The sequence below is a fragment of the Triturus cristatus genome, chromosome 5_2 (assembly GCF_964204655.1).
Source record: "Triturus cristatus chromosome 5_2, aTriCri1.1, whole genome shotgun sequence".
In the NCBI taxonomy this organism is placed as follows: domain Eukaryota; kingdom Metazoa; phylum Chordata; class Amphibia; order Caudata; family Salamandridae; genus Triturus; species Triturus cristatus.
Genome location: NC_140588.1, coordinates 1,082,874,730 through 1,082,898,739, shown reverse-complemented (window position 1 = coordinate 1,082,898,739; position 24,010 = coordinate 1,082,874,730).

Genomic DNA, 24,010 nt, shown 5'->3' with positions numbered 1-24,010 from the left:
CATAGCTACCACTAGGATAGCTTTCAATAAAGGTTGTCTTTAACCTATCATCAATAAGGGGTTGTTTGGACTGGTACAGGGAGCCCACTATAACTAGTGGACAGCATATACCAGGCCAACTTCTAACAAGATGTACAGAAAGAGGCAGGAGGGTTGAGTAAAGAAGGAAGAGAAGTGCAGAAAGAAGCAAAAGTGATGCTGAAAGAGGTGTGAAGGGTGCAGAAAGTGCAAGAGAAGTGCAGAAAAAAGCAGAACAGGTACAGAAAGAGGCAAGTGAAGTGCAGAAACAGGTATGAAAGGTGCAAAAAGAGGCAAGAGAGGTGGAGAAAGAGGGGAGAGGGGTGCAGAAAGAGGTAGGAAGGGTACAGAACAAAGCAAGTGAGGTGCAGGAAGATGGAAGAGGTGTGCAGAAACAAGCAAGAGAAGTGCAGAAAGATTGAAGAGAATTGCTGAAATAAGCAACAGTGGTGTAGAAAGAAGCAAGAGAAGTGTAGAAAGAGGCAAGTGAGGTGTTGAAAGAAGCACGAGCAGTGCGGAAAGAACCAGCAGATGTGCAAAAAGATGCAAGAAGGGTGCAGAAAGAGATAGGAAAGATGCACAAATAGGCAAGAGAGTTACAGAAAGAGGCAGGAGGGCTGCAGCAAGAAGGAAAAGAAGTGTAGAAAGAGGCAAGAGAATTGCTGAAAGAAGCAACAGAGGTGTACAAAGAAGCAATAGAAGTACAGAAAGAGGCAAGTGAGGTGCCAAAAGAAGCAAGAGTAGTGTAGAAAGAACCGACAGAGGTGTAAAAAGAGGGCAAGAGGGGTGCAGAAAAAGGTAGGAGAGGTGCACAAAGAGGCAAGAGAGATACAAAAAGAGGCAGGAGGGTGAGGAAAGAAGAAAGAGAAGTGCAGAAAGAAGCAACAGTGATGCTATAAGAGGTGCGAAGGGTGCAGAAAGAGCAAGAGAAGTGCAGAAAAAAGCATAAGAGGTACAGAAAGAAGAAAGTGAGGTGTAGAAAGAGGCAACAGAGGTGCATAAAGATGCAAGAGAGGTGGAGAAACTAGCAAAAAAGTGCAGAAAGAGGCAAGATTATTGCTGAAAGAAGCAAAAGAGGTGTGGAAAGAAGCAAGAGAAGTGCAGAAAGAGGCAAGAGAGTTATAGAAAGAGGCAGGAGGGCTGCAGAAAGAAGGAAAAGAAGTGGAGAAAGAGGCAAGAGAATTGCTGAAAGAAGCAACAGAGGTGTACAAAGAAGCAATAGAAGCAGATAAAGAGGCATGTGAGGTGCCGAAAGAAGCAAGAGTAGTGTAGAAAGAACCGACAGAGGTGCAAAAAGGGGCAAGAGGGGTGCAGAAAAAGGCAGGAGAGGTGCACAAAGAGGCAAGAGAGGTACAGAAAGAGGCAGGAGGATGGGGAAAGAAGGAAGAGAAGTGCAGAAAGAAGCAACAGTGATGCTGAAAGAGGTGCGAAGGGTGCAGAAAGAGCAAGAGAAGTGCAGAAAAAAGCAGAAGAGGTACAGAAAGAAGCAGGTGAGGTGTAGAACGAGGCAACAGAGTTGCATAAAGATGCAAGATAGGTGGAGAAACAAGCAAAAAAGTACAGAAAGAGGCAAGGTTATTGCTGAAAGAAGCAACAAAGGTGTAGAAAGAAGCAAGAGAAGTGCAGAAAGAGGCAATTGAGGTGCAGAACGAGGCAAGAGGGATGCAAAAAAAGGAAGAAGGGTGCAGTAAGAAGCTAGAGAAGTGCAGAAAGAGGCAAGAGAGGTGCAGAAAGAGGCAAGAGGGTACAGAAAGAGACAAGAGAGCTACAGAAAGAGGCAAGGGAAGTGCAGAAACAGGCAATAGAAATGCACAAAGAGGCAAGAGAGGAACAGAAAGAGGCAAGAGAGGTATAGAAAAAAGCAAGAGAAGTGCAGGAAGAGCCAGGTGGGATGGAGAAAGAAGCAAGTGAGGTGCAGAAAGAGGCAACAGAGGTACAGAAAGATGCAAGATAGGTACAGAAACAAGCAAAAGAAGTGCCAAAAGAGGCAAGAAAATTTCTGAAAGAAGCAACAGAGGTGTGGAAAGAAGCGAGAGAAGTGCAGAAAGAGGCAAGTGAGGTTCAGAAAGAGGCAAGAGAGGTGCAGAAAGAAGCAAGAGAAGTGCAGAAAGAGGCAATAGAGGTGCAGATAGAGGCAAGAGAGGTATAGAAAGGTATAGAAAGAAGCAAGGGAAGTACAGAAACAGGCAAGAGAAATGCACAAGGGGGTAGCAGAAAGAGGCAAGAGAGGTGTAGAAAGAAGCAAGAGATGTGCAGAAAGACACAGGATGGGTGCAGACAAAAGCAAGTGAGGTGCAGAAAGAGGCAAAAGAGGTGCAGAAAGAGCCAAGAGAGGTGCAGCAACAAGTAAGCAAAGTGCAGAAAGAGGCAAGAGAATTGCTGAAAGAAGCAACAGAGGTGTACAAAGAAGCAATAGAAGTACAGAAAGAGGCAAGTGTGGTGCCGAAAGAAGCAAGAGTAGTATAGAAAAAACCAACAGAGGTACAAAAAGGGGCAAGTGGGGTGCAGAAAAAGGTAGGAGAATTGCACAAAGAGGCAAGAGATGTACAGAAAGAGGCAGGAGGGGTGAGTAAAGAAGGAAGAAGAGTGCAGAAAGAAGCAACAGTGAGGCTGAAAGAGGTATGAAGGGTGCAGAAAGAGCTAGAGAAGTGCAGAAAAAAGCAGAAGAGGTACAGAAAGAGTCAAACGAGGTGCAGAAACAGGTAGGAAAGGTGCAAAAAGAGGCAAGAGAGGTGCAGAAAGAGGAGAGATGGGTGCAGAAAGAGGCAAGAGGGATACAGAACAAAGCAAGTGAGGTACAGAAATATGGAAGAGTGGTGCAGAAACAAGCAAGAGAAGTGCAGAAAGATGCAAGAGAATTGCTGCAATAAGCAACAGAGGTGTAGAAAGAAGCAAAAGAAGTGCAGAAAGAGGCAAGTGAGGTGCAGAAAGAAGGAAGAGCAGTGCAGAAAAACCAACAGATGTTCAAAAAAGGGAAAGAAGGGTGCAGAAATAGATAGGAGAGATGCACAAAGAGGCAAGAGAGTTACAGAAAGAGGCAGGAGGGCTGCAGAAAGAAGGAAGAGAAGTGCAGAAAGAGGCAAAATAATTGCTGAAAGAAGCAACAGGTGTGTACAAAGAAGTAATAGAAGTACAGAACGAGGCAAATGAGGTGCAGAAAGAAGCAAGAGTAGTATAGAAAGAACCAACAGAGGTGCAAAAAGGGGCAACAGGGGTGCAGAAAAAGGTAGGAGAGGTAAACAAAAAAGGAAAGAGAGGTACAGAAAGAGGCAGGAGGGGTGAGGAAAGAAGTAAGAGAAGTGCAGAAAGAAGCAACAGTGATGCTGAAAGAGGTGCGAAGGGTGCAGAAAGAGCAAAAGAACTGCAGAAAAAAGCAGAAGAGGTACAGGAAGAAGCAAGTGAGGTGTAGAGAGAGGCAACAGAGGTGCATAAAGATGCAAGAGAGGTAGAGAAACAAGCAAAAAAGTACAGAGGAGGCAAGATTATTGCTGAAAGAAGCAACAGAGGTGTGGAAAGAAGCAAGGGAGGTACAGAAAGAGGCAATTGAGGTGCAGAAAGAGGCAAGAGGGATGCAAAAAAGATAAGAAGGGTGCAGAAAGAAGCAAGAGAGGTACAGAAAGAAGCAAAAGAAACGCACAAAGAGGCAAGAGAGGAGCAGAAAGAGGCAAGAGAGTTGTAGAAAGAAGCAAGAGAAGTACAGAAAGAGACAGGAGGGATGCAGAAAGTAAACAAGTGATGTGTAGGAAGCGGCAACAGAGGTGCAGAAAGATGCAAGAGAGGTGCAGAAACAAGTAAATGAAGTGCAGAAAGAGGCAAGAAATTTGCTGAAAGAAGCAACAGAGGTGTGGAAAGAAGCGAGAGAAGTGCAGCAAGAGGCAAGAGAGGCTCAGAAAGAAGCAAGAGTGGTTTACACACCATTAGTACCAATTTAATACCCACATTTAGCAATAAGAAACATGTGACCACTGTGAGAAGTTGGCCTGATATGTAGTGCTCACTATTCTAGTGATCACTGTGTATCATTCCAAACGACCCTTATTGATGATTGGTTGCAAGTCAACCTTTTAGACCAGCTATCCTAGTAGCGTGGATACGAGCAGTCTTAGGCTAAACTCTAGAGGGCGTGTTAAGCCAGCTGTTTACCATCACATATACCCCTTGAACACCAAGCGAAAGGACACCACACAAGTTGTTATGAAAATAAAGGATATTTATTTATAACAAGACTACCCTGGCTCTTTATGAGTCAGGGAGCTAAGCACACTACAAAACTCTTAGGAAAATACTTCAGTTGCACAATTTACACAAATGCCCGAGGGCACGAAACCATTACACTGCAAGTGGAAGGGGAGAGGTTAGAAAGTCTAAAGTTACCGATTCCGGAGTGATCCGATCAGTGGGACTAACCGAAAAAGGAACTGGACACTTGTAGAGCGAACCTGCGATGGAGCACCGAAATGCTCGTGTTACCTAGCCCAGAGGCTGCGGCTGTAGAAGGTTCGGCAAGATGTCGGAAGTCCTCGTTGTAGTCTCAGGAGCCTGAAAGAAGAGTTGCTGGCAGGCGACCAGTGTCGATATTCAGCGAGATCCAAGCCTGGATCGGTGATAAAGAAAACCTGAAAGCAGAGGGGACTCAGTTCTCAACCGCTAGCCAGCGATCGTGTGGGTACCAGGAGGGTACCGGTTGAAGTCACCTCGACCAGGTGAGTGGATGACGTCGGACTCGGCTGTTCCTCGGACCAGGAGGCGCGGTGGCGACCAGGATGGAGGGCGAGCTGTCCCACGAAGGTGTCTGCTGTCGATGATGCTGGGCCCAGGCAGGGGCAGCGGATCTTGGCAGTGGCAACCCAAGCGGGGGAGTCAAGATGGCGTCGGGAGTGGACCAGGAGGGTCCGTGGTACTCCTCTGTTGAAGGGGAGCAAGAGCCAGTCTGGAGCAACCAGACTAGTGATGAAACAATCGTGGTGCGTCGTGAAGAGGGCCACAAGCCGGTCGGCAAGTGGTCGAACAACGCGGTGAACAGCAAGGAGCGGAAGGGCCCCCACGCAGATCTCGGGGATGCTGGGGGAGGCAGACTTCGATGCTGGAGCTGCTCAGGGTTAGGGCTTCTCAAACCCTAGGTGCACTCACTCGAGGGTCCCTCGGTGGGCGTGCTAGATAAGCGTCGTGCAGGTTCTGAAGATGGCCGGTCCCGCAGGTCTCGTCACACCTACGACTCTCAGCTGGGCTGATGAGGCAGGTAAAAGGTCAGAGATGGCAGGGACTCGGGTCTCGTCGAGCTGGGCAGTCTTGATCCGTAGGAGAGACTTACAGCAAACCGCAAGCGCTTAGGTGGTGCCTGCTGGTGCAGGGTGGCTACTCCTTAGCCACAAGGGAGAGTCTTCAGAAATAGTCAAGAGTTCCTTTCGTGGAAAGTGGTTCGTGATTCGGAGTTATCCGATTATCTGATTATCCGATTATCCAATTTGGGAAGGGGACTCGCTCCTACCTTTATTCTAAAAAAAGGGGCTGGCCCGTGACTAGGTTCTACCTATGGGTGGAGCCAGGAGGGGGGTGGTTACACCCCTATCCTTTGTCCGGCTTCGCGCCAGCTCAGGGGCTGGTGTGCCCCCAAAACTGGTTTGAGCCGGGCTATGCACAGTGAGCACCGGGGTGCCACTTGCAATCACCTTCCTTTCAGCCCTGCCTACCTGGGATACACAAACCCTGTCTGGGATGGTGCTAACACCGCCCTCGACAGGAAACCCTTTGTCCAAGCTCCCCTTGCTGGAAGGTCCCCCAGCAGCAGGAGGTCAGACTTGTGTCTGGTGGCAGCATCCATTTTGTGATGCTGAGGCTTGAGTCAACTTTAACCGGGGTTCAAGGTTACTTCCATGTCGTGTCCCTCTAAAAGGGGGGAATGCTAACCCCGTCGCCGGGGCTGGCGAGGGGTTCGTATTCCCATTCGTATGACACCTTACTCGACATGTGTAGGTGATGCGATGCCAAAGTTAGTAAATAACCGCAAGGATTATAATGCATTACAAGTAGTTGGCCCGCGTCACCATGGAACGGCTATTAGGACTTGGTTCCGCAAGCCGTCGACGGGCTCAGCTCGCGCCAGAGCACCGTCCCACATGATTCCCTGCACTCTGCCTTCAGGATTGATAAGGCCTGCTATAGGAGTGACTGATAGGAATCCATGTGTCCATTTTATGGTTTAGGTGTAGGAATACTACACCTACAGCAACGGGTGATTACACCACGTGGCCCCAGCTGTCGTGCAGCCAGTTGTGTCAGATTTGGGCGGCCATTCCAGGGGTGGCATAATACATGCTTCAGCCCCTGGTAGGCCCTGGGTACACCGATGCCCTGGATACCTGTGGTATGCTGAGACAGGGACTGACAAGGCGGCCCAGTTCCAATTAGTGGATGCACCTAATGTACATGTGTGATAATTTCGAGAGAGAACAGCTAGGCTGTGGGTCTGATTGGCAGGCCCACAGCCGGGGAAAGTCGTAAACCAATGAAGCAAAAGCAAAAAATCTGGGTGATCATAGGATTGCAGACCCTACTCTCCTACATGACCCCCCCCCAAACTTTGGGACAATAAGCTAACCTTGACCAGGTGAGTCTTCTTGCTCTAAGTGGAAATACCTGGAGAGCCCATCTGCATTGCCATGATCAGTGCCAGGTCTATGCTCCACTGTGAAGTCCATCCCCTGTAGGGAAATGGACCACCTAAGTAGTTTGGGGTTTTCACCCTTCATTTGATTTAGCCACAAGAGGGGCTTATGGTCGGTCTGAATCTTGAAGTGAGTGCCAAACAAGTATGGCCTCAACTTCTTCAGGGCCCAAACCACAGCAAAGGCCTCCCTCTCAATAGCTGACCAATTCTTCTCTCTGGGGGTCAGCCTCCTGCTAATAAAAGCTATGGGCTGGTCATGACCATCAAAATTCAGTTGCGATAGAACAGCTCCCACACCCAGCTCCGAAGCGTCTGTTTGGACAATGAATGGTTTGGAGTAGTCTGGACTCTTTAGGATAGGTGCTGTGCACATGGCCTGCTTCAGGTCATCGAATGCCTTCTGACAGCTTGCTGTCCACTGAACTTTTTTTGGCATCTTTTTGCTTGTCAGGTCGTTTAGCGGGGTCACAATGGATCCATAATTTCTGACAAATTTCCGGTAATAACCAGTCAGGCCCAAGAAAGCTCGAACCTGAGTCTGGGTGGTTGTAGGAGCCCAGTCCTGGATGGCCTGTATTTTGCTCTCCAATGGTTGAACCTGGCCTCCACCTACAAGGTGGCCCAGGTATACAACCTGTGTCTGCCCTATCTGGCACTTGGTGGCCTTGATAGTGAGGCCTGCCTTCTGCAGGGCCTCTAACACTTTCCTCAGGTGGACCAGGTGATCCTCCCAGGTGGAGCTAAAGACAGCGATATCGTCCAGATACGCCGCACAGAAGTCGTCCAACCCAGTGAGAACTCGATTCACCAGCCTTTGGAAGGTGGCAGGTGCATTTTTCAAACCAAAGGGCATTACCACGAACTGATAATGCCCACCCGGGGTAGAAAATGCTGTTTTGGGCTTGGCCTCCTCAGCTAACCTGATTTGCCAATACCCAGCTGTCAGGTCAAACGTACTTAAGTAGTTGGCCGAGGCCAACCGGTCGATAAGTTCGTCTGCTCTTGGTATCGGGTGGGCGTCAGTCTTAGTGACCGCATTGAGACCTCTGTAGTCCACGCAAAACCTCATCTCTTTCTTACCGCCCTGGGTGTGAGGTTTCGGCACGAGCACTACGGGACTAGCCCAGGGGCTGTCCGAGGGTTCAATGACTCCCAGCTCCAACATTTTCTGCACCTCTGTCTTGATGCAGTCTCTGACATGATCAGGTTGCCGATAGATTTTACTCTTTACGGGCAGACTCTCCCCAGTGTCGACCTCATGGGTACACCACTTGGTCTGACTGGGTGTCAGAGAGAACATATGTCGAAAGGATTGAAGAACCTGTTTACAATCCTCTTGTTGATGTCCAGAGAGGCTGCCGCAAAAGACAACACCATCTACTGATCCATCGTCAGGGTTCTGAGAGAGCAGGTCCGGGAGAGGGTCACTCTCCTCCTCCTGTCCCTCATCTGTGGCCATGAGCAAGCCCATGCCCTCCCTGTCGACATATGCCTTGAGCCTGTTTACATGGAGCACCCTGTGGGGGCTCCGGGGAGTTCCCAGGTCTACCAGGTAGGTGACCTCTCCCTTTTGCTCAATGATCGTGTGGGGCCCAGACCATTTGTCTTTGAGTGCTGCTGGGGCCACTGGCTCCAGCACCCACACCTTCTGTCCAGGCTGGTACACAGTCAGGACAGCCTTTTGGTCGTGCCAAGCTTTCTGTAATTCTTGGCTCGCCTCCAGGTTTTTAGACGCCTTTTCCATGTACTCCGCCATCCGCGAGCGGAGACCGAGTACATAGTCCACAACGTTTGATGCCGGTTTTCTGAGAGGTCTCTCCCATCCTTCCTTTACCAAACAAAGGGGTCCCCTTACAGGATGTCCGAACAGAAGCTCAAAAGGGCTGTAGCCAACCCCCTTCTGCGGGACCTCTCTGTAGGCGAACAAGAGGCAGGGTATCAGGACATCCCATCTCCGCCGAAGCTTTTCAGGTAGTCCGTGAATCATCCCTTTTAGGGTCCTGTTGAATCTCTCAACAAGCCCATTGCATTGTGGGTGATAGGGTGTGGTGAACTTGTAGTTGACACCACATTCCTTCCACATAGCAGTCAGATATCCCGACATGAAGTTTGCACCTCTGTCTGAGACGACCTCCTTAGGGAAGCCCACTCTGGAGAACACTCCAAGTAGGGCCCGTGCCACCACAGGTGCTGTAGTGGTCCTAAGGGGAATAGCTTCAGGATACCTGGTGGCGTGGTCCACCACCACCAGTATAAACTTGTGCCCTGATGCTGTCTGGGGTTCCATTGGTCCGACAATGTCGATCCCCACTCGTTCAAAGGGTACCCCCACCACTGGTAGTGGTATGAGGGGGGCCTTTGTCGTGCCACCTGACTTACCACTGGCTTGGCAAGTGACACAGGAGCGGCAAAACTCCTTCGTATCTTCGGACATGTGGGGCCAGTGAAAGTGTGGAACAATTCTGTCCCAAGTCTTATTCTGGCCTAAGTGACCTGCAAGGGGAATCTCGTGGGCCAAGGTGAGAAGGAAACCTCTCAGAGACAAGGGGATGACCAGCCTCCTGGTCGCACCAGGTTTGGGGTCTCTTGCCTCGGAGTACAGGAGTCCATCGTCCCAGTACACTTTGTGGGTACCTGTGGCGTTCCCTGCAGCCTCAGCAGCGGCCTGCTGTCTGAGGGGTTCAAGTGAGGGGCAGTCTAACTGTGCCTTCCCCAGGTCTTCCCTGGAGGGTCCCCCTGAGCCCAGAAACTCAACCTGACCAGGTTCAAGCTCTTGCGGCTCAGTTTCCCTCAGTTCTTTAAGGTCAGCCTCCTCGGAGACTTGATCCACGACCTGGGGCAAGGGGGAAGGCGAAGCCTTACCCTTACTGCTCCTTTTCTTGGAAGGTGTCTGGTCCGTTCTTCCAGGATCCAGCACCTGTTCAGTGGGGCATCTTTTGGCCTGTGACCTGGTCACCGCAAGGACATGTGCTGGCAAGCCTAACATCTCCATGTGAGTCCTCTGCTCCACTTCTGACCATTGTGACGTTTCCAAATCATTGCCCAACAGACATTCTACGGGGAGGTCTGAACTAACCACAACCTTTTTCGGGCCACTTACCCCTCCCCAGGAGAAATCAACAACTGCCATACTGTGATTGGTAGTGACGTTGCTGGCATTGGTCACTAGGTAACTGGTACCTAGCATGATCTGTCCAGGGTCCACGAAGTTAGGCGTCACCATGGTGACACTGGCACACGTGTCTCTGTAGGCCTGAGCCACTTTTCCATTTATCAAAGGTGTCTGTCTGTATTTGCCCAAAGTATTGGGACTGGCATCAGGGGACATATCCGTATCCCCGGTACAGACAAGGACGGCCTGAGTGAGCGTGCCGACTAAGTCGTCACTCCCCTCGGTTCCCAAGGTTAACCCAACTAATGCCTTGGGAGGCGCACTACCACTGCTGACTGTACTAGGGGGCGCAGGTGCCTTAGGGGCTGCAGTGGTAGGAGTTTGCCCTCCTTTCTTGGTGCACTCACTAAACCAGTGAGTCTTACTTTTACAGTATTGGCACCACCTTTTTGACTGGCCTTCTTGAGTCTTCTTCTTCTGTGAAGCCTGACCCCCACCCTCTTTGGTTTGTTGGGGACCTGTCGAAGACTTCTGGTCATTTTGTTCGTTCTTGTTACCCTTTTGGTCTGCTTTCTTCTGACCACCCTGGTTCTGATTCTGGTTCTGCTTGACCCTTGTTCTGACCCATCTGTCTGCCTTCTTTCCCAATTCTTGGGGAGAGGTCAGATCCGAGTCGACAAGGTGCTGATGCAACAATTGGTTCTGACAGTTGTTTAAAATCTGTTCTCGCATGATAAGATTGTACAATCCTGTGTAATCAGTAACCTTGCTACCCAGCAACCAGCCTTCCAAAGCCTTAGTGGCACAATCGACAAAGTCAGCCCAATCCTGAGACTGAATTTTCTGGGTGTCCCGGAACAGCACCCGGTACTGTTCCGTGGTTAAGCCGAACCCATCAATCAGTGTGTTCTTCAGGACTTGGTAGTTGTTAGCATCCTCAGCTCTTGTAGTGAGGAGCTTGTCCCTTCCTTTACCTTCAAAGGAAAGCCACAGTATAGCTGCCCACTGACTTGGGGGACGCACTGGACAGTGCAGGCCCTCTCCAAGGCAGTTATCCACTTGTGGATGTCGTCCCCTTGTTTAAAGGGGGGCACTATTTTACTCAGGTGTCTAGTGTCTATACCCCTGTCTTTCTCTCTATTGAGAATGCTGCCACCAGTGGGATCTAACCCACTTAATTTCTGCTCTCGGGCTAAGGCAAGTCTTTCTTTGGCGAGGGCAAGTTCTTCCCGCTCGATCCTCAGATTGACCTCCCGCATCTTCGCTTCATGCTCCCTCCTCTGAGGGGAAGTCATTCCTCTCTGAGAAGGTGCCTGAGAGACATGTGTATGAACCGATCTGCCAGAGCCTCTGGAGAGAGACGTAGCTCGTCCGTTCCCAAGGTTAAGCCTGCTTGAGCGTGGGCCCGGGGCTCCCCCAGTTCCGTTCTCATGCCCGCTTAAGTTGGTCCTTGTAAGCCTGCCGACTACCACTGGACCTTTGTCTGCCTCGTCTCCCGATAACTCGTCCTCGTCCTCCTCCTCTGTGTGGAGGTCGAGGTCTGGGTCACCGAGGGTTCTCTCTAAGGGAGGCATGTTCCCATCTGCACCGGGGGGGCCATGTGTTAGAGGACCTCCTAGCATCGTACGCCTCTAAGAGACCTATCAGTATTGCGATGGTAGGGTTAGAACCCTGGTTTAGCTTCCTGGAGGCACACAGTTGTCTCATCTCCTTGAAGCTAAGAGTTGCATATCGTGACACGACCTGTGGAGGGTCACTGACCACTAAGGGAGTCCCTGCAGACTCTCCGTGGACCGACATGCTTTTCTAGTGAGGTGTAAGTGTTGCACCTACCTACACTATGGGTTTACCTACTGATCCCTTGCTAAGAGTTGTAGTCAGGGTGTGCTAAGCCCTGTTACACTACAACAGCCGGTTCAGTAGAACTCGGAGTATTCTAAGTTAAGTTATATGTACCTGGGTACTTATGTGATCTTTCACTGCGATATTCTTAGGATACGTGTGTGGTAAAACAACAGCAAGCTCAAATCCCAACCGCTGCTCACCAATGTGAGAAGTTGGCCTGATATGTAGTGCTCACTATTCTAGTGATCACTGTGTATCATTCCAAACGACCCTTATTGATGATTGGTTGCAAGTCAACCTTTTAGACCAGCTATCCTAGTAGCGTGGATACGAGCAGTCTTAGGCTAAACTCTAGAGGGCGTGTTAAGCCAGCTGTTTACCATCACATATACCCCTTGAACACCAAGCGAAAGGACACCACACAAGTTGTTATGAAAATAAAGGATATTTATTTATAACAAGACTACCCTGGCTCTTTATGAGTCAGGGGGCTAAGCACACTACAAAACTCTTAGGAAAATACTTCAGTTGCACAATTTACACAAATGCCCGAGGGCACGAAACCATTACACTGCAAGTGGAAGGGGAGAGGTTAGAAAGTCTAAAGTTACCGATTCCGGAGTGATCCGATCAGTGGGACTAACCGAAAAAGGAACTGGACACTTGTAGAGCGAACCTGCGATGGAGCACCGAAATGCTCGTGTTACCTAGCCCAGAGGCTGCGGCTGTAGAAGGTTCGGCAAGATGTCGGAAGTCCTCGTTGTAGTCTCAGGAGCCTGAAAGAAGAGTTGCTGGCAGGCGACCAGTGTCGATATTCAGTGAGATCCAAGCCTGGATCGGTGATAAAGAAAACCTGAAAGCAGAGGGGACTCAGTTCTCAACCGCTAGCCAGCGATCGTGTGGGTACCAGGAGGGTACCGGTTGAAGTCACCTCGACCAGGTGAGTGGATGACGTCGGACTCGGCTGTTCCTCGGACCAGGAGGCGCAGTGGCGACCAGGATGGAGGGCGAGCTGTCCCACGAAGGTGTCTGCTGTCGATGATGCTGGGCCCAGGCAGGGGCAGCGGATCTTGGCAGTGGCAACCCAAGCGGGGGAGTCAAGATGGCGTCGGGAGTGGACCAGGAGGGTCCGTGGTACTCCTCTGTTGAAGGGGAGCAAGAGCCAGTCTGGAGCAACCAGACTAGTGATGAAACAATCGTGGTGCGTCGTGAAGAGGGCCACAAGCCGGTCGGCAAGTGGTCGAACAACGCGGTGAACAGCAAGGAGCGGAAGGGCCCCCACGCAGATCTCGGGAATGCTGGGGGAGGCAGACTTCGATGCTGGAGCTGCTCAGGGTTAGGGCTTCTCAAACCCTAGGTGCACTCACTCGAGGGTCCCTCGGTGGGCGTGCTAGATAAGCGTCGTGCAGGTTCTGAAGATGGCCGGTCCCGCAGGTCTCGTCACACCTACGACTCTCAGCTGGGCTGATGAGGCAGGTAAAAGGTCAGAGATGGCAGGGACTCGGGTCTCGTCGAGCTGGGCAGTCTTGATCCGTAGGAGAGACTTACAGCAAACCGCAAGCGCTTAGGTGGTGCCTGCTGGTGCAGGGTGGCTACTCCTTAGCCACAAGGGAGAGTCTTCAGAAATAGTCAGGAGTTCCTTTCGTGGAAAGTGGTTCGTGATTCGGAGTTATCCGATTATCTGATTATCCGATTATCCAATTTGGGAAGGGGACTCGCTCCTACCTTTATTCTAAAAAAAGGGGCTGGCCCGTGACTAGGTTCTACCTATGGGTGGAGCCAGGAGGGGGGTGGTTACACCCCTATCCTTTGTCCGGCTTCGCGCCAGCTCAGGGGCTGGTGTGCCCCCAAAACTGGTTTGAGCCGGGCTATGCACAGTGAGCACCGGGGTGCCACTTGCAATCACCTTCCTTTCAGCCCTGCCTACCTGGGATACACAAACCCTGTCTGGGATGGTGCTAACACCGCCCTCGACAGGAAACCCTTTGTCCAAGCTCCCCTTGCTGGAAGGTCCCCCAGCAGCAGGAGGTCAGACTTGTGTCTGGTGGCAGCATCCATTTTGTGATGCTGAGGCTTGAGTCAACTTTAACCGGGGTTCAAGGTTACTTCCATGTCGTGTCCCTCTAAAAGGGGGGAATGCTAACCCCGTCGCCGGGGCTGGCGAGGGGTTCGTATTCCCATTCGTATGACACCTTACTCGACATGTGTAGGTGATGCGATGCCAAAGTTAGTAAATAACCGCAAGGATTATAATGCATTACAAGTAGTTGGCCCGCGTCACCATGGAACGGCTATTAGGACTTGGTTCCGCAAGCCGTCGACGGGCTCAGCTCGCGCCAGAGCACCGTCCCACATGATTCCCTGCACTCTGCCTTCAGGATTGATAAGGCCTGCTATAGGAGTGACTGATAGGAATCCATGTGTCCATTTTATGGTTTAGGTGTAGGAATACTACACCTACAGCAACGGGTGATTACACCACGTGGCCCCAGCTGTCGTGCAGCCAGTTGTGTCAGATTTGGGCGGCCATTCCAGGGGTGGCATAATACATGCTTCAGCCCCTGGTAGGCCCTGGGTACACCGATGCCCTGGATACCTGTGGTATGCTGAGACAGGGACTGACAAGGCGGCCCAGTTCCAATTAGTGGATGCACCTAATGTACATGTGTGATAATTTCGAGAGAGAACAGCTAGGCTGTGGGTCTGATTGGCAGGCCCACAGCCGGGGAAAGTCGTAAACCAATGAAGCAAAAGCAAAAAATCTGGGTGATCATAGGATTGCAGACCCTACTCTCCTACAACCACTATATGTTTACACAGGGTCTTCCACCATGCTGTAATGAGGCAACAGAGGTGCATAAAGATACAAGAGAGGTGGATAAACAAGCAACAAAAGTGCAGAAAGAGTCATGAGTTTTGCCGAAAGAAGCAAGAGAGGTGTGGAAAGAAGTAAGAGAAGTGCAGAAATAGGCAATTGAGGTGCAGAAAGAGGCAAACGGGATGCAAAAATGGGAAGAAGGGTGCAGAAAGAAGCAAGGGAGGTACAGAAAGAAGCAAGAGAAGTACAGAAAGAGGCACGAGAGGTACAGAAAGAGGCAAGAGAGGTACAGAAAGAGGCAAGGGAAGTACAGAAATATGCAAGAGAAATGCGCAAAGAAGGAAGGGAGGAGCAGAAAGGGGCAAGAGAGGTGTAGAAAGAAGCCAGAGAAGTACAGAAAGAGGCAGTAGTGATGCAGAAGGAAGCAAGTGAGGCAAAAGAGGTGATGAAAGACGCAAAAGAGGTGCATAAACAAGCACAAGAAGTGTAGAAAGAGGCAAGAAAATTGCTGAAAGAAGCCACAGAGGTGTGGAAAGACAGGTGAGAAGTGCAGAAAGAGGCAAGTGAGGTGTAGAAAGAGGCAAGAGAGGTACAGAAAGAGGCAAGGGAAGTGCAGAAACATGCAAGAGAAATGCACAAAGAGGCAAGAGGGGATCAGAAAGAGGCAAGAGAGGTATAGAAAGAAGCCAGAGAAGTGCACAAAAAAGCAAAAGAAGTGTAGAAAGAGGCAAGAAAATTGCTGAAAGAATCAACAGAAGTGTGGAAAAGAGGTGCATAAAATGGCAATAGAACAGCAGAAAGAGGCAAGAGGGATGCAAAAAAGAAAAGCAGGGTACAGAAAGAAGCAAAGCAGGACATTGCTATGGCAGGGTGGGAGCTGTGCTCCCGCATAGCACTGCTGGTGCGGAGATGAGGTCCTCTTGTGTCCTGAGGACCTCAGGGTCCTCCGAGCAGCAATGCACCAGGAGTCATGTTTGCAGAGTGGTGTAAAAAGGGGTGTGGCCTGGACCACCTCTCTGCAATCCAGCTCTGTTGGTCTTACTGGAGGTACCTGGTAGGCTAGTTGGCCCCCAGGGACCCTCAGTATTCAAGGGGAATTAATTCCCCAACTTACAATGCACCAGGGGGCACGTTTGCAGAGTGATGGAGAAAGGGGGTGTGGCCTGGTATGAAAAGTTAGCAATCCTGCTGTATGGGACTTACTGGAGGTAATAGGAGGGGTAGTTGGTCCCCAAGGTTGATGTTGGGGGCTAACTACCCCTCCTGTTACGTCCAGTAAATCCCACACAGTGGGATTGCTAAGAGGTGTTTGGAGGCCACACTCACCTTTGTCCACCACTCTGCAAACGCAACTGCTATATTATAGTTTCAAATTAGCTTTTACAAAACCTTTGAAATTCACTGAAAAAAACAGATTTCAGAGAGGGTATAGTTAGAAATTAGTATTTGAAAAACCTTAGAAATTCACTGAAAAAAACATAGGTTTCAAGGACGTTATAGTTAGAAATTAATAATTTGAAAAACCTTAGAAATTCACTGAAAAAACCATAGGTTTCAGGGAAGTTATAGTTAGTTGTACATTTCACTCGTATAAAACCAGAGAAATTCGGCTGTTATAGTTAGTAGAGCTATCTATAACACTCGCCCCCGCAATGCACTGCTGATGATGTCACAAATTACATCACTCATGACATGCTCAGTGACATCACTGATGACATCTCAAATGACATCACTGATGACATCACTGATGACATCATCCATATGATCATCTGATGCACATCCTCACACCCTAATTAAACCTTTCATACACCCACTCTAAAATACAAACTACCAATATCAAAACTGTAGACACACCAATAACAGTTAGTACATACCTGCTCAGTGATTCATACGTCTACACACACATCCACTCACTAACCCATACATTCACTCATACAGCGCTACCCATGTTGGTCTAACCAGCACAGATGCGATCCGCTACTCTAGGGACAGCCTACTTAACATTGGTAAAATGGCCCAGTGTGCCTTGACATGTGGCCTGATTAATAGTAGGTCCCTGATAAAGCACCATCAGGAGATCTTTAACCTGTTGGATGATTTGGATCTAGACTTTCTATTTATTACGGAAACATGGATAGTCCCAGGATCCACAGTGGAGATCGGGTTTACTTGTCCATCAGGCTACAAAATCCTTCACAAACCCCGTTTAACGGGGAGAGGAGGAAGGGTAGGGATAATATACAAAGACAAATGGAACTGCGCCCCATTGCAGGTAATTGAGATAGCTGGGTATGAACTCTTGGGCTTTATTCTACAGGAACCTAAAGGGAGAGTGTTGACCGGCCTCGTCTGTTATAGACCCCCGCGAGCCGACCACCAGCTTCAGGCCCTACTCGATACCATTGCTGCCATAGCACTGACACACTCTAGACTGCTATTACTGGGCAATTTCAATCTCTGGGATACGGGGAGCCTGGGGAACCATCTACAAGCTCTAAGTCAAACCTGCGACAACTGCGGTCTATTTCAGCACATTCAAGAGCCAACCCATCAGAGGGGACATAGGCTCGATTTGGTCTTTGCTAAGCAGTCGGAGCTCGAGGTGCTCAATATCTCCCCGTTAAGTTGGACAGATCACTTTTTGATACACTTCAGGATTAATATACCTAGAGCCACATTGACTGGGAAAAATCAAACCACCTTTCGGTGGGGAAGAGATTGGGCGAAACTCTCAAAAGAGGGGTTGGCCCCTCTCTTTCCCAAACCGATTCGGCTATATCCAGATGTGTCTGTAACAGAGATCTATAACAGTTATAGTAACTCCATTAACAACACTCTCGATGGTTGTATCCCTAGGAAAAGATTTAAAATCAAGGAAACACCCTCAGCCCCATGGTTCAGTGAGGAGCTGAGAAAGCTCCGCTCTGCCCGACGGCAGGCAGAAAGAAGGTGGCGTAGGTCATACTTAGAAATAGATAAAAAAGCCTTAAAACTAGTTCAAGCCCAATACAATCAGGCTATCAGGGGGGCTAAGGCACAATTCTATGCCAGCTCCATTTTACAGGCGCCCAATGGTACTAAGGCTCTTTTTAAAATCGTGAAAGACCTTAGCAATCCTGGGTGCACGGCCAACAGAATCCAGGCATCACAAAGTTTATGTGATGAGATTGCCACTTTTTTCATCGACAAAGTGTGGTAAATATTTCGTTACCGGTACTATTTTTTATGCGGTAAAGTCTATCAAGAATAACTCAGTAAATATAAGAGGCAGAATCCGTGGTATTAGAGGGTTTAAAATGCTTTATTCCTATAAAAAGGAAGACAATTCGAATTGTGGGCCTTCTATTCCATCACCACGAAAGTTCAGGAAGGAAAGGGGCATATATTATTGACAGGTAATCATTTTTATAGAAAAGGCATTACAGTGAAACAGATGCAAGAGGCGTAACAGCTGATAAAAGGGTGCTTACGTAGCTAATAGAGGGCGTAATTCAAGAAACGTCATTAAACATGATGTCACAAGTGGGTGGATCCATAAAAGAATCCTGCAATGTCAGCAGAAATGTTTGGCAGAGATGCGCACGCAGCCGCATGACGTGTGATTGACGTGCAACTAGAGGGTGAAGGAAACTTGACATTTAGCTCTACATGTGGAGACAGAAGTCTGGGGTTATGTCAACCTAATCCCTAATCATATCTAATATCCTATGTTTAAAGAACTGTGTTATCCAAAAGGAGAGGTCTCTTAGGATAGAATCTTATTCTATACTGACTATACTGACTGTTAGTGCGTGTACAAGCGTCTAAGTGTCTACACTAGATGCGAGGGGGTAGAAATATTCCATGGTAACGGGGCTATGAATTACTTGTATGAGGACAGCGAGGCCTGGCCCCTTTGCACGGTAGCTGGAGGAATGTTTACCTAAACTACTAGACAGGAATGCATCGGATGAGGAATGAAGGAGATAATCTCGAAGGTGAAATACAGTTTTTGGCAGGCGACAGGCTGGATCAGGCTGGATCAGGCACCGTTAGCCGCGCAAGGAGTAAGACAAAGTTCATGGTCACAGATGCAGGCTCAGACTGGAGCTTTCAGAGGCAGAAGGCAGGAAAAGGCTTGATGACAGAATTCGGGCCTACTCGCCTAAATCTGTGAAAGGTGGAAAGTGAACCACATAAAGTCGGTGGCCTTTCATACTTAGGAATGGAATATCTGACCCATTCATGGCGGATCTGAAAGAGGACATGTTGACGGTGGACGCATATATATTTGCGTCTTCAGAACTGGAGCAGGAGGGAACATACATGTACTTATGGTATGCACATGGAGCCGTTGGGGTCTACGATAGGGGACATAACTGATCACAAAATTCATATTTCCTCATTCCCTCCTTGTCCCCTTCGGACCCTCAGGAGATATCGATCTTCATCAATCCATCGATTTGTTCATATAGCATCATTTGTTCTTCTTTCTTCTTCCGGGATCTCGAACGAAAACTTGGATGTGGGATACACGAGGTGGCACACAGACCACAAATCGCTGGCCCACATTGTAGACATAAGCAGCAACTGAATAGTATGAGGAGGCCAATACCTAGGAAGGATAATATTCTCCATCCCCAGGCTGACAACACGCCCCAGAACCAACCGGACCAAGTCCAGGTGCCTGGACTCTGGTGTATCTGGCTTACAATCTTATGAAGGCGAGTTATGGCCTTATATACTGACGGCGAATTTTCTGGTATGAAAATACAACAACTTGATCCGATGACCCTACAAGCTCCGCCCCTATCGGCCAGGATGACGTCAAGGACAAGACGATTTTGAAGCACAACAATCCGCATAGCAGACTGCTCTTCTGTTAAATTGCCTAAGGCGGAAATAGTTTCGTTCACTACTGCTTCAAGGGTTCTGGTTAATCTACGTATCAGCTTACTATTAGTGACTGTACCTATATAGGGAAAGAATCCTTTATTGAAATCTGTGTATTTTTCCCATGCTGTTTCAGTGTAATCAACAATTGGGAGATCTCTCTGCTGTCTATTGTGTACTAAATGGGTATTTCTATGATAATCAGGAGGAGCTAGGAAAACAGGTGGCAGAAGGAATGCTATGTAACAGGTACCATCCCAATCTAAAGGTAGACATATATATGCGGTCTGGCCACATATGAAGTAGGAATGATGGGAAGCTCTAAATGTAGACTTGCCTTGATCACTGAATTTTATTACAGTGGTGCATTTACTATGGCCCATGTGTATGGAACCATTCTTTCTTATACATAATTCCCCTTTTACTGGGAATACTGACATGGCGGGCAAGATTGGTGTAGCTTCAGATTCAATGTTCAGGATCATGAGGTTAAGTGTAAAATTACCTAATCCATATACTTCATTTTCTAGATCAGTTCCTGTTCTTTTGGGGAGTCCCTCCTTGTTAGGGTAGCAGACTTTAAGTAAAACTAGGTTCAGGTTTCCCCAAACCCAGTTGTCTTGATAAACTGCGGAATTTGAATCTAGGGAATTAATCAAACTAAACCATGCTCCACAGGAGCCATTGTGTGTGAACGGATATGGAAAGAGGGGCAAAACTCCCTTATTGTTCTGATAGGGAGGGAGTCGGCCACATATCCAACAATTTGTGGCATTGCTGGTTTGATGGGAATGATGTAGCATACTAATAAATGTGTTGTTGCGCAGCGCAAATCTATATGACAACTCATGCGGAGGAAATTCACTAAAAGAATGTTCTGCAGTTATATTGTAAGCATGTTTAAGAATAGGGTAATACATATGCAATAGTATGCTAAAAATAATGATCAGAAGACTTAGAAAAAACAAAATTAATAATGTTACTGTACAGTGACTACGAAGTGATTTACAATACGCATGCTTCTTGAGCTGCATCTGATGATTTCTTTCTCTATTCCGGTCTAGAGGATACATGTCAGAGACAAATTCAACCGATTCACCTTGGAGAGGACTTAAACAATCAAATTGTCTGACCTACTAGACCTCAATTTTAGTTTATAAATTTCTGAGTTCGATTGCTCAACCAAGGGGAGCTTTGAGTCTGTCTGTGAGGGAATACAGGGTTGTGTATCTACACTGGGTGGTAGTCCATAAAATTTCTTGATATGACTCGAGTGCAACCACCCTTTCCTTCCCTCGATTTTCACGGCTGTCCTTGTGGTGAGTAGAACCAACTTCGGTGACTTCCACCTAGGATCCAGTTGGGTCTTCCGGTCAAAGTTCCTGACCAGCACCAGGTCACCAGGAACCACGTCATGGGGCTTCACCTCAGTATTATCGGGAAAAGCTGCGGATACCTGTGAACGACAAGATTGTAGTGCAGACATCAAGGAAGCCAGGTAATCTGTCAGCATATTACAGTCAACGTCAGTGATTTTGCGAGGTATAGGCGTCCCCCACATATTTGGTGGTCTACCGAAGATCACCTCATACGGGGATAGCCCTGTTCGAGAATGTGCTACCATTCTCATGTAAAAGAGCGCGACTGGTAAGGCTACTATCCAATCGACTCCTTTTTCTTTACATATTTTGGACAATCTAATTTTCAAAGTTTGATTATGGCGTTCTACGAGACCTGCTGCCTCGGGATGTCGGACACAGTGAAATTTCCATTGATAGCCTAATAGAAGGGAAACGTGTTTCATTAGTTCGGATGAGAACGGCTGGCCGTTATCTGAGTAGACAACACGTGGTAAACCGTACCGTGGGAAGAATTCTCGAACTAACTGTTTGGCAGTAGTCGGGGCAGTGTAATCGGAAACCGGGTATGCTTCTGTCCAACGGGAAAGAGCACAGACAACTACGAGAACATATTTGAATCCTCGACATCGTTCCATCTGGATATAATCCATCTGGAGGACTTCAAAAGCATGATCGGGAGGTTGAAATCCACCCTGCTCTACGGGGATGCTTTTACCTGGATTAAACTGACAACATATCATACAGGTACGAACCTTTTGTTTAGCTGCGGCTCGCAAGTGCTTGTTGAACCAAATGTGTTGAATGCTGTCTAGCATAGCTTTCTCTCCTAGGTGTGCTGGACTATGTATTGTGTTAATGATAACTTGAACCATTGAGTCGGGAAGAAACCATATAGATTTTTCCTTCGTCATCCATCCCTGATCTGTTTGGATCCCTCCTAATTCAGTCCATTTCTTTATTTCTTCTGGTGTAGCATGTGTCTGTATGTCAATTACATCAAGGGCGGGATCCTTAACTGTCATGCAATGTGTTAGTGTCGGAACTATTGTCTTTGTCATGTCAGTTGTGATAGTCTGATTCTGAGCAGTCTGTTTAGCTGTTCTGTCAGCTAGGTCATTACCCTGAGAAATAATATCGGTAACTTTTGTATGGGCTTTGCATTTCATAATCGATATTTCAGTGGGTAGATGAATCGCATCTAATAGGGCTTGGATGAGGGGTCCGTGCTGGATGTGGGCACCGTGAGACGTTAAATAACCTCTCTCTCGCCACAGTACGCCGAAGTCATGGACGACTCCGAATGCATAACGTGAATCTGTGTATATATTGACTTTCTTATTTCTGGCTTGAATACAGGCTTGTGTCAGAGCGATGAGCTCTGCTGCTTGAGCTGACAAAGTGTTAATACGATTTGTTTCAATGACTTCAGTGTCTGTTGTGACTGCATAAGCAGCCACTAACTCTCCTGTACTTGTTCTCATACATGAACCATCTACATACAATGTCAAGTCCGGATCTGACAAAGGGATATCTGTCAAGTCTTGTCTGGGTTTCGTCGTGATAGTGATAACTTCGACACAATCATGTGCCAATGGATCTGTTCCGCCCACTGGTAACAGTGTGGCAGGATTTAACGTATTACAACGTCTGATTTCTATATGTGGCTGAAACAATGTCAGTTCGTAACCGGTGAGTCTCGCTATAGTCAAGTGTTGTGTTTGTGTGCGGTTCAAGAGAACCTCTACTGCGTGTGGTACTTGTACTGTCAATTGATGTCCTAACACTATGGCATCGCTTTGTCTGATTGCTAAAGCTGTTGCTGCCACCGATTTCAGGCACGCAGGAAGAGCCTGAGCTACTGGATCTAATGTACTAGAGAAATAAGCACATGGTTTGTGTGATCCTGCTTGTTCCTGAGTGAGTACTGACAAAGCAGTACCTTCGCGTTCTGTAACGAAGAGTATAAACTGTTTGCTGTAACATGGTGTTGCTAGGACAGGTGCTTGGCATAAAGCTTTCTTTAAGCTTTCAAAGGCGTGTGTATGTTCTTGAGTCCAAGGGAGGACAGTCGATGTGGCTGCCTCCTGTGTTGTCAACTGGATGAGTGGTTTTGCTAGAAATGCATATTGAGGGATCCACTGCCTACAGTATGAAGTGAGGCCTATAAAAGCCCGTACCTCCTTTTGTGTCTTGGGTGGTGGCATGTTAGCGATTAACTGGATGCGGTCGGATGTAAGCTGCCTTCCCTCCTTGGACAGCGAGTGCCCAAGGTAAACAACTCGCTGGACACAGAATTGCAGCTTAGAAGGGGACACCTTGTGCCCCTTGTCAGCCAAAAATTTTAAAACCGTCAGTGACGCTTTTTCACATTCAGGTTCGCTTCGGGCGGTGATCAGCAGATCATCGACATATTGAAGCAAGGCAGTGTTAACTGGCATGTGGATACTGTCAAGTTCTCGTTTCAGTGCTTGGCTATAGATGCTGGGGCTTTCTGTAAATCCTTGAGGTGCGCGTGTAAATTTAAAACTTCGTCCATTTAAACTAAAACCGAATAAATATTGACTTTCCGGATCGATTGGGACACTAAAGAAAGCATTCTTGAGATCAATTACAGTAAAGAACGTTGCTTCTGAGTCAATAGCTGTTAGCAATGAAGAGATATCGGGGACCACAGGGTATTGTGGTACAATACATTTATTTAATTCGCGCAGATCAATAACTAATCGATATACTGGTGGAGCTTTTGGATCCGTTCTTTTAAGAATCGGAATTATCGGAGAATTACATACATTGGAGTCAGTTTCGACAACTACTCCTTGTGCAATGAGCTCGTCAATGATTTGCAGTAAAGCCACAACAGCATCGGGTGGTAACTTGTATTGTCGCATTCGTGGTAGTACTATTCCTGTTTTCAGTGTAACTCGATATGGTGTAATGTTCATGCAACCAACATCAGTGGGTCCTTGTGCCCATAAATGTGTAGGTAAATTCTGCAGTCGGTGATCCATGTCTCTTGACACGTAGTGACCTTTAAAGTCACGTAGAAATAGTCGTACTCCTTCCGGAGAACAACATATTATAGCTCCTAGAGCTTTCAATGTTTTTATGCCTAACAAGTTTTCTGGACATGATTTAGTAAGCAATAAATCTGTAGTACGTGTCAATGGACCGACTGTAAGTGGAAGAGGTTGTGTTACGTCATTAATTATAGGTTTTCCTGAGAATCCAAGGGAAATATTCTGTGAGCCTGAGAGGGGTGCCCCTGGAACTTCACTACGTCTTATAGTTGTTCTGCTTGCCCCTGTATCAAGTAAAAA